Source organism: Stenella coeruleoalba (genome assembly GCF_951394435.1).
Source record: "Stenella coeruleoalba genome assembly, chromosome: 2".
Classification (NCBI taxonomy): domain Eukaryota; kingdom Metazoa; phylum Chordata; class Mammalia; order Artiodactyla; family Delphinidae; genus Stenella; species Stenella coeruleoalba.
The window spans coordinates 62,627,228-62,637,511 of record NC_137147.1 but is presented as its reverse complement, the minus strand read 5'-3'; positions in this window follow the sequence as shown (position 1 = coordinate 62,637,511).

Below are 10,284 nucleotides of genomic sequence, written 5' to 3'. Positions count from 1 at the left end.
GTGGCCCATAGGTCAAGTGCAGATGTCCGTAGCCTTCTGTAATCTGGTCCTGCCCATACCATCTGACCATAGGAGCCCTGTGTTTTCCTTGAGGGGCGTCAGGTGGACATCCACCTTGGCACGTTCTGCTGCTGGAAAGCCTTGTCCTTACTCATCTGTCCAAACCCTGGCAAGAATTTGGGGCGGAGGGTTGGCTCTCTGGATCTGATTCAGTGCTCCCAGGAAGTTGCCTGGGTTTGGGGTGGTCCCTGACCCTCCCTGGGGGGCCACTACGCCATTCCTTCTATAGAAGGCCTGGGATGGGTCAGGTGGTCATTGGTGGTTCCTCACAGTTCCAGATTGGACCAGTACTATGCAAGGCCCCCTCCGCTGCCCTTTTTGTTCACCCCCTTCCTTCTTGCGGCCCCAGCCCCGGTAGAGGTCATTGAGAGACCACCCAAAGGCCCTGCTTTCTCTGGCCCCTTCCTTCGTCATCACAGTCCTGTGAGCCAAGTGGACAGTTGGGCTTGCGCTGTTGGGCCTCAGAAAAAAAGGAGGCCGCCATTGATCCCAGGCCCACGAAAGGCAGAGAACTCCAGCCACGTGAGACGAGACCTGTCCGTTGTGCAGAGTCTGGGATTTGGTGGTGCTGTAGCCCGCAGGACCTTCCCCCACCCTGACCCTATGTCGTGCCTCTCCATATGGTTTTCTAACTGTTGTCAGCACCCAGGTCTTCTCCCCCAAACCAAGCTCTCTGGTGGCACAGACTCATGTGAGGTGGGCTGGCTCTCTAGCTCACAATGGCCCTCCTTTTTGGTCATTGTCTTTGATCTTCATAGACCCTTCCAGAGTTCAGGGCAGGGCTCTCAGAGTCAGACAGGTCAAAAGCATGCCCTGCTTCTCAGAATATAATTAGACCCATCTGAGTCCTTTCCCTGGGAGTGTGTGTGTGTGTGTGTGTGTGTGTGTGTGTGTGTGTGTGTGTGTGTGAGAGAGAGAGAGACAGAGAGACAGAGAGACAGAGAGACAGAGAGACAGAGAGAGATGGATGACGGCTGATTGGGAGGTAGGCTTGTCTTCATCCTGTGCCCGTCACCTGTGAGCTTGGCAACCACAGCCAAGCAGGCTCTCCTGCTATGTGCCACAGAGAGAAAATAGGCAAAGCTCCTCCTCAGAGAGGAGCACAGGTGTTGACCCAGGTGACTTCTGATGGCCCCCGGGCCTCACCACTTCCTTAGCCTCCAGAGCCCCCGCTCCAGGGGCTTCTGTTATTTGTGACTTAGACGATGCCCATGGTCACTCTGGGTTTCACATTTGCGTCCCCTGACCCACCTTTCTCCTCAGGACTGGATTTTTGAGGCATGCTCAACTGGGGGTTAATGTTTTGTCGTTGTTGTTGTTGTTTTGATAGTGTTTATTTATTTTTACTTGTTGACAGTTTGCTTTATTTATTTATTTATGGCTGTGTTGGGTCTTCGTTTCCGTGCGAGGGCTTTCTCTAGTTGTGGCAAGCAGGGGCCACTCTTCATCGCGGTGCGCGGGCCTCTCTATCGCGGCCTCTCTTGTTGCGGAGCACAGGCTCCAGACGCACAGGCTCAGTAATTGTGGCTCACGGGCCCAGTTGCTCCGCGGCATGTGGGATCTTCCCAGACCAGGGCTCAAACCCGTGTCCCCTGCATTGGCAGGCAGATTCTCAACCACTGCGCCACCAGGGAAGCCCGGGGTTAATGTTTTTGAAAACAAATTAAAAACGGGAATAGCTTTATATTTTTTCCTGATAATTAAAGTAATAGAGAAATGCACAAAGTAGAGAGTAAAAGAAATCTTTCTGGATTATTGTTAGTTCTTTAAGTGTGATAATGGCATTAAAGTTATGCATTTAAATAAAGTCTTTGGGACCTACCTGGACTTACCTGGTGGTCCAGTGGTTAAGATTCCGTGCTCCCAATGCAGGGGGCCCGGGTTCCATCCCTGGTCAAGGAACTAGATCCCGCATGCCGCAACAAAGATTCCGCGTACCCCAACTAAGACCCGGCACAGCCAAATAAATGAATAAATATTTTTATAAATAAATAAATACAGTCTTTATCTTTCAGGGATAAATACTGAGGTATTTAAGGGTGAGCATATGATGACTGTGTTACTTCTAATGAGATGGAGGGAAGGAAAGGAAATGAAAACAAATTTGCCCATGAGCTGATAACTGAAGCTGGAGATGGAGGTTCATTTTAATATTCAACATTTGTACATGTTTGAAATTCTCCGTAGTAAGTTACCGAAAAACCCCCCAAAACCCAATCACCCTAGAATCCAACCACACGGAGAGAACCTCTATTAACATCTTGGGACATTTGTCACTCAAACTCGTCATCTGAACTCACTTCTAATGTTTGGGGGATGCCCTAACTTGACGCAAAAATGCCTAGACCTTGAGTCACAGGCTAATAATGGGAGGGATTGTGTGGAATCCGTTCCGGCCCCAGTGGAGTGGCCCAGGCTGTAGAGATGAGCTCACCAGCTGTTCTCTCTGACTCTCCATATTGATAGGATTACTGTGCAAACTGCTCTGTAAGGTGGTCTCTTCTTCTACTTAACAGCAAGTGGAGGCGTCTTTATGGGTATACAGACCTCCTCCCTCCTTCATTTTCTCAAACACAGTTAATGCTGCTACAGGAGCAAGGGCTCTCTCCTTCCTTGCCTTTCCCACAAGTGGGCTGGTGGAAGGAAAGAAAGGGTCTCCATGATAAAGGTTCACTTTCCTCTTAATGAGGCAGGGTGGGGACCTGGACAGCCTGAGGGTACTCCTGATCAGCTCCTCCACCCCCAACAGGAGGCTTCTGGCAAGGCCCAAGGAGAGGGGTGTTCTTCATGCTCTGTGGACAGGTTGTGCTTATGCCCCGAGCCGCCTGCAGCCTGGCCCACTCATGACTACCGGAGCAGAGGTGCCGCTTTCCATGGCCCCTCAGGGCTGCCAGAAGTCGGGAGCCTCCAGCTCACATTGCAGGCCTGGGCCCATAACAACCTTTAGTTTCCCACCTTTGGTCAGGTGCCTCATCGATGGTGTCTCCTAGTCCAACCTTGTGGCGGCTCTTGTGGGTCAGGTCTACACCGAACCGGCTCCCCTCCCCCATCCAGGGGCCATGTCCAGAGGATGAGATGGGCTGGGTGACGGTGGAGCCCTGGGGCAAGGGACAAGGTCAGGAAGGGCACCAGGGAAGACTGGATGCCCCAGTTTGTCTTTAGAGGGTCTAGTTCCTCAGGTCCTGGGCGACCCTGAGGGGTGGAGGAAGGAGGGGTGCTGCTTGGAGGGGATGCCCCGCCGTAGGCATCTTGATGTTATTGATAAGGATAATCCTAATAGCGGAAGCTGTCAGCTACTGAGCCCCTGCCACGTGTGGGGCACTTTGCCAGAGCTTTACAGACACTGTTAGTGATAGTTAAGCATCACAGCAACTCTGCGAGGCAGCTGCATCGCCCCAATTTATAGATGAGAAACAGAAGCAGAGAGGTTAAGCATTAGCCCAGGGTCATGCGATGGTACGGATCAGGGCGCAGGGTGGGATCCGGGTTGGTATGAACCTCAAATGGCTGGGCAGTCTCTCTGGAGGCTGCCTCTGCTGTGATAGCCACCAAGGGTGGTGCCTGCTGGTCCTTTGAAAAGTGCTCCTTGAAGGCCCCCTCCCCCAGGCTCCACAGACGTTCGCTCACTGTACCCATCTCCATCCCTGAGTCAGCTGGAAATGTGTTCTAAACTTAATCACAAATTGCCTTTAACAGGGTTTCCCAGCGGGCCCGGAGGAGGTGGAGTTTTCTCTCTCCTTTGCTGGTGGGTTCCTGCCATTTGCTCTCAAGAATCCTCCTGGGACAGCCCCTTAGCTGGATCAGGTGTCTGGAGTTTCTCGCACTGAAGCCCCCATGCCAAGATTGCATCCACAGCTGTGGTGAGTTTCCTATGCACTCCATCAGTTACTTTTCAAACAGTCCTACGAGGAACCTTTCCAACTTTTCCGATAAGGAAATTTTATAAAATAGAAGTACTAGTAGCAAATGACTTCACAGAGTAGAATGGGTTTATGCGGCAGCTAGAGCTACTTGAGGTTAGCAACAGCAGCCGTGGACAATGGCGGTGGTTGAGGATCTTCGAACATCTTCAGCAAATGAGGAGGCTCACCCTGACCAGCCTGGTGAGAAAGAGCTTTGGAGGCAGAAGGGGTAGAGTTTGAGTCTCAGCACTGCCACTGTTCTTGGTTGCATCACCTCAGACAAGTTCCTAAACTCCGAACCTCAGTTTCCTCATCTGTAAAATGGGGATAGTAATTCAACTGCCACTCTCCCCCCACCTCCTGTAGTGATCACATATGTAAAATGCCTGGCATTTAGCCACTGTTTGAGAAGTTATACCTACTATTATTAGTCACCAGTAGCTGGATTACATGGATACTTTGCAGTGGGAATTTGTGACTGTCTAAGGCTTGTCAATCATGGGTAAAGTGATAGAACATGTAAAACTTGCTTTTTGACCCCCTCCACTTCCTCTGGGCTCCCTGTGTACAGTTTCCTCTGTAAATTCCCTGTTAGTTTATCTACACCCCCCCCTCCCAACCTGTCATTGCTCATGGATTCATGTCCTGGATTTTTAATTTATCAAAATGTACCTGTCATGTGTCCTCATATTCCTCAGGACCTTACTCTAGGCCTAATGACTAATCAATTGAGGCCAAAATTACCCCCTGCTGCCCCTAGTTTACTGTCTACGTTAACATGACTTTATTCTTCCATCGTTCATTATGATAAGTTTACTATTACAGGACACTCTTGCCCAGTCAAATAAGTTGGTTGTTCATTTCAGGAATCTCCTGAAAGATCCATCAACTCTTAACAGGAAGCATCAACACACAGTTCACGCTTGAGATACTTCAAACCCCTCACCTCAAACTCTCACCTTGCTGCTTCCAACCCCAAACCGCTATATTATGAAACTGCCCCAATCCTAATCAAGCCCCCGAATTGAAAGACTTTCAGCCAAACTTGAAATTCTCATTGAGATATCTAGGACCTTGCCCCTCCCCGCTCAGGGTGCTGTGGGGACCACGGATGGAGGGCCGAGTGCACAGATTCCCTGGGGACGATTGCCGCTGGACCTGTGGAGTACTGCATACATCCCAGACAGACCCTTCCATGGTGAATCTGCCAGTGGTAGATTCCTAGTTCTAGCCTCAAAGAGGTGAAAGCTATCTATTCCATTTGACTTGTAAAATTACACGATGTTTACATATCTATAGTTTAGGCCTCGCCAAACTAGAGGTTTACTCTGTGTTTTGTGGAAGAGAATAACTGAATTAAGTGCAAATACACAGAAAGGTTTCTGGAGCCCAGGCTACCTCCTTGGCTAGGCCACCCGTGGCGGGCCACATGGCGAGGTCCTGCCCTGGAGAGTCGCCTCCCAGGGATGGGGGTGGGAAGATGTTCAAAGGAGAACTTTAAAAACCAACTTAACAGTGAATCAACACTCGAACATTTCACCTGAAAGAAGATCATTCATTAATCTGTAAAAGTTGCATTTGCTTGTTTGTTTTGGGCTTCCCCGGAGATGAATATTAAAATACTGCAAAGTTTTAAAAAGTCTGACCAAATGTTTCATGTGGTGACTTTGGGTAGACCTAGCCTCAATCAGAAGCAAACACAGACCACACAACAGGAAACTCCTGGAAAGAGAGACATGCCTCACTTCCTTTTACTTAGAATCATATGAAACTTGACACTGAACATCCAGAGGAGATGAACTAGGATTCGGGTCCAAATCTGCCTGGGTCCCACGCAATTGTTTGGTTTACTGAGGTTTCCTAAGGTCTTTTTTTTATTTTGCGGTACGTGGGCCTCTCACTGTTGTGGCCTCTCCCGTTGCGGAGCACAGGCTCCGGACGCGCAGGCTCAGCAGCCATGGCTCACGGGCCCAGCCGCTCCGCGGCATGTGGGATCCTCCCGGACCGGGGCACGAACCTGCGTCCCCTGCATCGGCAGGCAGACTCCCAACCACTGCGCCACCAGGGAAGCCCTCTTCTTTTCTTCTCTTTTCTGTTTTTTTGGGTGGGTTTGTTTGTTTTCTGATTTTTTTTTTCTTGTTAAGGCTTCTCATATTCTGATAAGGATATAGTGGGTACTTTGTCATTGGGAAGCCAACCCCTCTCCTCTCCTTCCAGGTGGAGGCCTGGTCAGGGCGCCTCCCACACGCCACAGCAACTCCATAAAAGGACGAATAACCTATGGACACATATACACTACCAAATGTAAAATAGCTAGCTAGTGGGAAGCAGCCGCATAGCACAGGGAGATCAGCTCGGTGCTTTGTGACCATCTAGAGGGGTGGGATAGGGAGGGTTGGAGGGAGGGAGATGCAAGAGGGAGGGGATGTGGGGATATATGTATATGTATAGCTGATTCACTTTGTTATAAAGCAGAAACTAACACACCATTGTAAAGCAATTATACTCCAATAAAGATGTAAAAACAAACAAACAAAAAACAACAAAAACCCCAGCTTTTCTTAGTGAATTTTCCTTCAAATGCATTTCCTTCATGATTTTTGTCCTTTTCTTGGACCTCAGGTGATAACGCTTTTGGCCTTGCATTGTGTCAGCTGCTTTCCTTATAACACTTACCAGGTTTGATGGCAGGTTCTTTGGCCTGGGCCCTATTTAACGTCAGTCCTCAGAATCCAGCCCTACTTTTCAAAAGACTCACATTGCCTGATGCTGGATCATCCTCAGGAGTGGCTGCAGAAACTCTTGTCCAGGTTTGTCAGTGGTACCGGGGGTGGGGATGGCAGAGAATGCTGCCCTTATATAAGTAGCCAACATAACATTCTATTCAAAATGGGCTTCCCTGGTGGAGCAGTGGTTGGGAGTCCGCCTGCCGATGCAGGGGACGCGGGTTCGTGCCCCGGTCCGGGAGGATCCCTCATGCCGCTGAGCAGCTGGGCCCGTGAGCCATGGCCGCTGGGCCTGCGCGTCCGGAACCTGTGCTCTGCAGCGGGAGAGGCCACAACGGTGAGAGACCCGCGCACCGCAAAAAAAAAAAAAAAAAAAAGCTCCTCAGTGTTGGCCCCAGGCCAGCAGCACAGGCCTTGTCTGAGATCTTGTTAGGAATGTGAGTGTCATGCTAGCCTCAGACCAACTGAATCAGAACCTGCTTTTCAGCAAGATCTCCAGGCCACGAAAGTGCACATTCAAGTGCACGCTAAGTTTGAGAAGCTCTGAACTAAGACATGTACATCATTTGTCATTAATTCAGTTGCCTTCAGGCTCAACTCTGGAATCTAGGAGCACACAGAGATGCAAAAGTGAACAGTACAGCATGCTGTGGGTGCTTGGTTTAATCCCAGCCCAGAAGTTAGTTTTATTCTGAGCACAGTTTTGTTTCTTGTCACTTGTTGAAAGGGGGCCATGGGTCACTTGGGATATGAGATAAGAGTTCTGGTCTGGTGGGCAAATAGCTAACTAGGGTGTAATCTCTTGGTCCCCCCTCCCCTGCTGCATTCTGCATTGGGGGCCTCTGATTTGAGCTCACATCATGCCTGTGCTTCAGCTTCCCGTCCTGTCTTCTAAATGCTTGTCTTCTTCTCCACCTGAGCAAGGAGCTCTTTGAGGCAGAGGCCATGACTGGTAACTCTTTGTGTCTCTAGGACCTGGCACAGGGCCTGGAGAATAATAGTGCTTCATCATGCGATTGAATGAATGAGACAGAGCCACTTCTCTAGGAGGGAAACACACACAGGATATGCAGCTTCAGTTTCTGTGATGCTCCCTTAAAATGGGGAAATGACCTGGGATATTCTTGTCCAGGTCCCAGAGGTTGGGGAATGGCTCTTGGGTATGTTTCTGACTACAGTTCCACTCTGACCTTTCTTGCCAAATGAAATTTCAACTACACCTAGGGCGAGTTGATGAAAGTCAGGAGGAAAGGGGGCGAAGGAAGGACCCATCTCACTGACTCAGTTCTGTCACCACTTAATCACTTCCAGTAGCAACTGAAGTTTCAATGCAAATGCCCTCAAGCATCCAGTTTTGACACCTTCAGGCCCCACGTGAAGGTCTTCAGATTGCTCAGACTGGAATTTATTCCCTCTTTAAAGAAAAACCCTTCCTTCTGGAAATGGCTTTGGTACACGTACCTATAAAGGAAATTTATCCTGAGGATGAGGCAGGCAGAAGCAATCAAGGAACTAAATTCAAGGAAGTGGCTGATGTGACTTTTATTTCCCCCTTGTGACACTTCCCTCTTTCCCAAGACTCCCTTACTTCTACCTGTCCTGACAGGACCTTTAGCCTCTTGGAGAAAATCAAAGTGCATAAAAGGCTCCCGGTCTGCTGAGCTGTTTTCTTTGAAACCTTTAGTTCTCATTTGCTTAGAAATTTGAAAGGAAGAAAGTCTAAGGAAGACTTTCCACGTTTTAATTCTAAAATTTTTCTTTAGGGAACTCCAGACTCCAGCCACCCAACCAATCGCATGAAAGAAAGAGGGTAGGTTTAAAAAAAAAGAAAAGAAAGAAAGGAGATGGATAAACAGGAAGACAATCCAGAGAGTAAAGAAACTGGGGCCAGCTACCTCCGGGTTTAAGCAGACGATGGAATCCACCCTGAGGGTTGGGGTCCAAAAGAGCAGAAAAGCTGAATGAAGCCTGGCAAGGTGGGAGGCTGGGGCCAAATGGGTCAGAAGAGGCCCCTCTGTGAGCATGGAAGGTGACACCTCTACACAAAAGCCGGTCCCCAAGGAGGCCAAGGAAGAGTGGGTCACATCCCTTTGTCCTGTTTCTCCAACCTCCAAGCACAGAACTGGAGTGACTTGTACCTTCAACACCGTCACGGGGGAAAAAAGAGGCATGTCTGACTGAGACGCGTTAAGACGCATCATTCCAAAATTGGGAGCCAATTTCCAACCTTTGTTCTTTGAGATCGGAGATGGATATCCCTCCCCTTACCCCTCTTACCTCTTCTGTGTGTCAGCGGAGAGCTGAACCTGACATTCATGCGTTAGATCATGTAACACCTGTGTTCAGGTGCTCTGAGAGGGACAAGGAATTTTAGTGAGGGTCCTGGAGCACCTGAGAGAAGACAAGACTGGTAGGGGCCCACCACAGTGCTCAGCTCCAGACGACTGAGCTGCAGGAGGGGGACAGAGCTGGCTTTGACCAGACAGTTCAGTCTACAGTGATACTCTTTATATATGAAAGACCCACGAGGTATTGGCTCCTTTTTGGTCTGAGAGGAAGGTGATCATCATATTCACTTGACTTTGACATCATTTGTGGGTCAGGAGAAGGATAACATAATGGTAATGTTTTCTTAGGTGTAACCAAAGTACATGAGTTGTACTGATACCCCATTCTGCGTTTTATAGAACGCCATAAACTTCCCTGTACTCCTCTTTCTGTCTAGGCAAGAGATGCATTTTAGGGATAAAAACTTTGAAAGCACCTAAACCCAAACTTCACAAGTTACTGATGTCTTGTGAAATCATCTGCTTCTGTAGAATCATTCAGTAGAATTAGACTGAGCTGATGAAAAAACTCTTCCAGCCTTTATTATCAATTTTACACTTCAGCTGATAACAGTAAAAGAGGCTGATTTTTAGGTGGATGGCGTTTAAAAGCTGTTAACCACCTGAAGACAAGAGTGTATCAACTAACTTAACCACCTGCCTGTCCTACAAGGTGACCCTGAACAGGACATTCTCTCTGGACTGGTTCCTTCCCATGTGAAATACAGAATGTTGTGCAATGGCTTGTATTTTTCTTTAGTACTGTGGGCCTGGCACTCCACTATACTTTTTACGTGGATAGCCTTGTGCAGTTTTTCAGACAGCCCAGTTTATAAACAAGGAAACAGAGGCTCAGAGGTGGGCATCTGCTAACACTTGTCAGTGCAGTCCTATTCCTAAGCCCATGTCTTCAGGAACTTCCAGTATCATAGGGGAGATCTTTCACCAGCTCTAGAAAATGTGAATTCAGCATACTCCTCTTGGCCAAAATAATTTCCTAAAGCAGAAGTAAGGTCCTGGAATAGTTTAAATCAAGAAGATGAAAGCAGGTGACAATAAAGAACCTTCCAGCTGTAGACCAAGTGGCCTGAAAATGGTGTTTCCTATAACCATGCAACAGCCTTCCCGCCCACGCACCGGGGCCCCGGCCGCCTGCAAAGCCTGGCTGGGAGGCTGGTGTAGACGGTGGGAGAAGTTGCTCTCTGAAAGGGTTCCGTGGCTGCCTGTGGTGAGTTCTCCCACACAACTCTCCGCCTCCACCTGGGGATC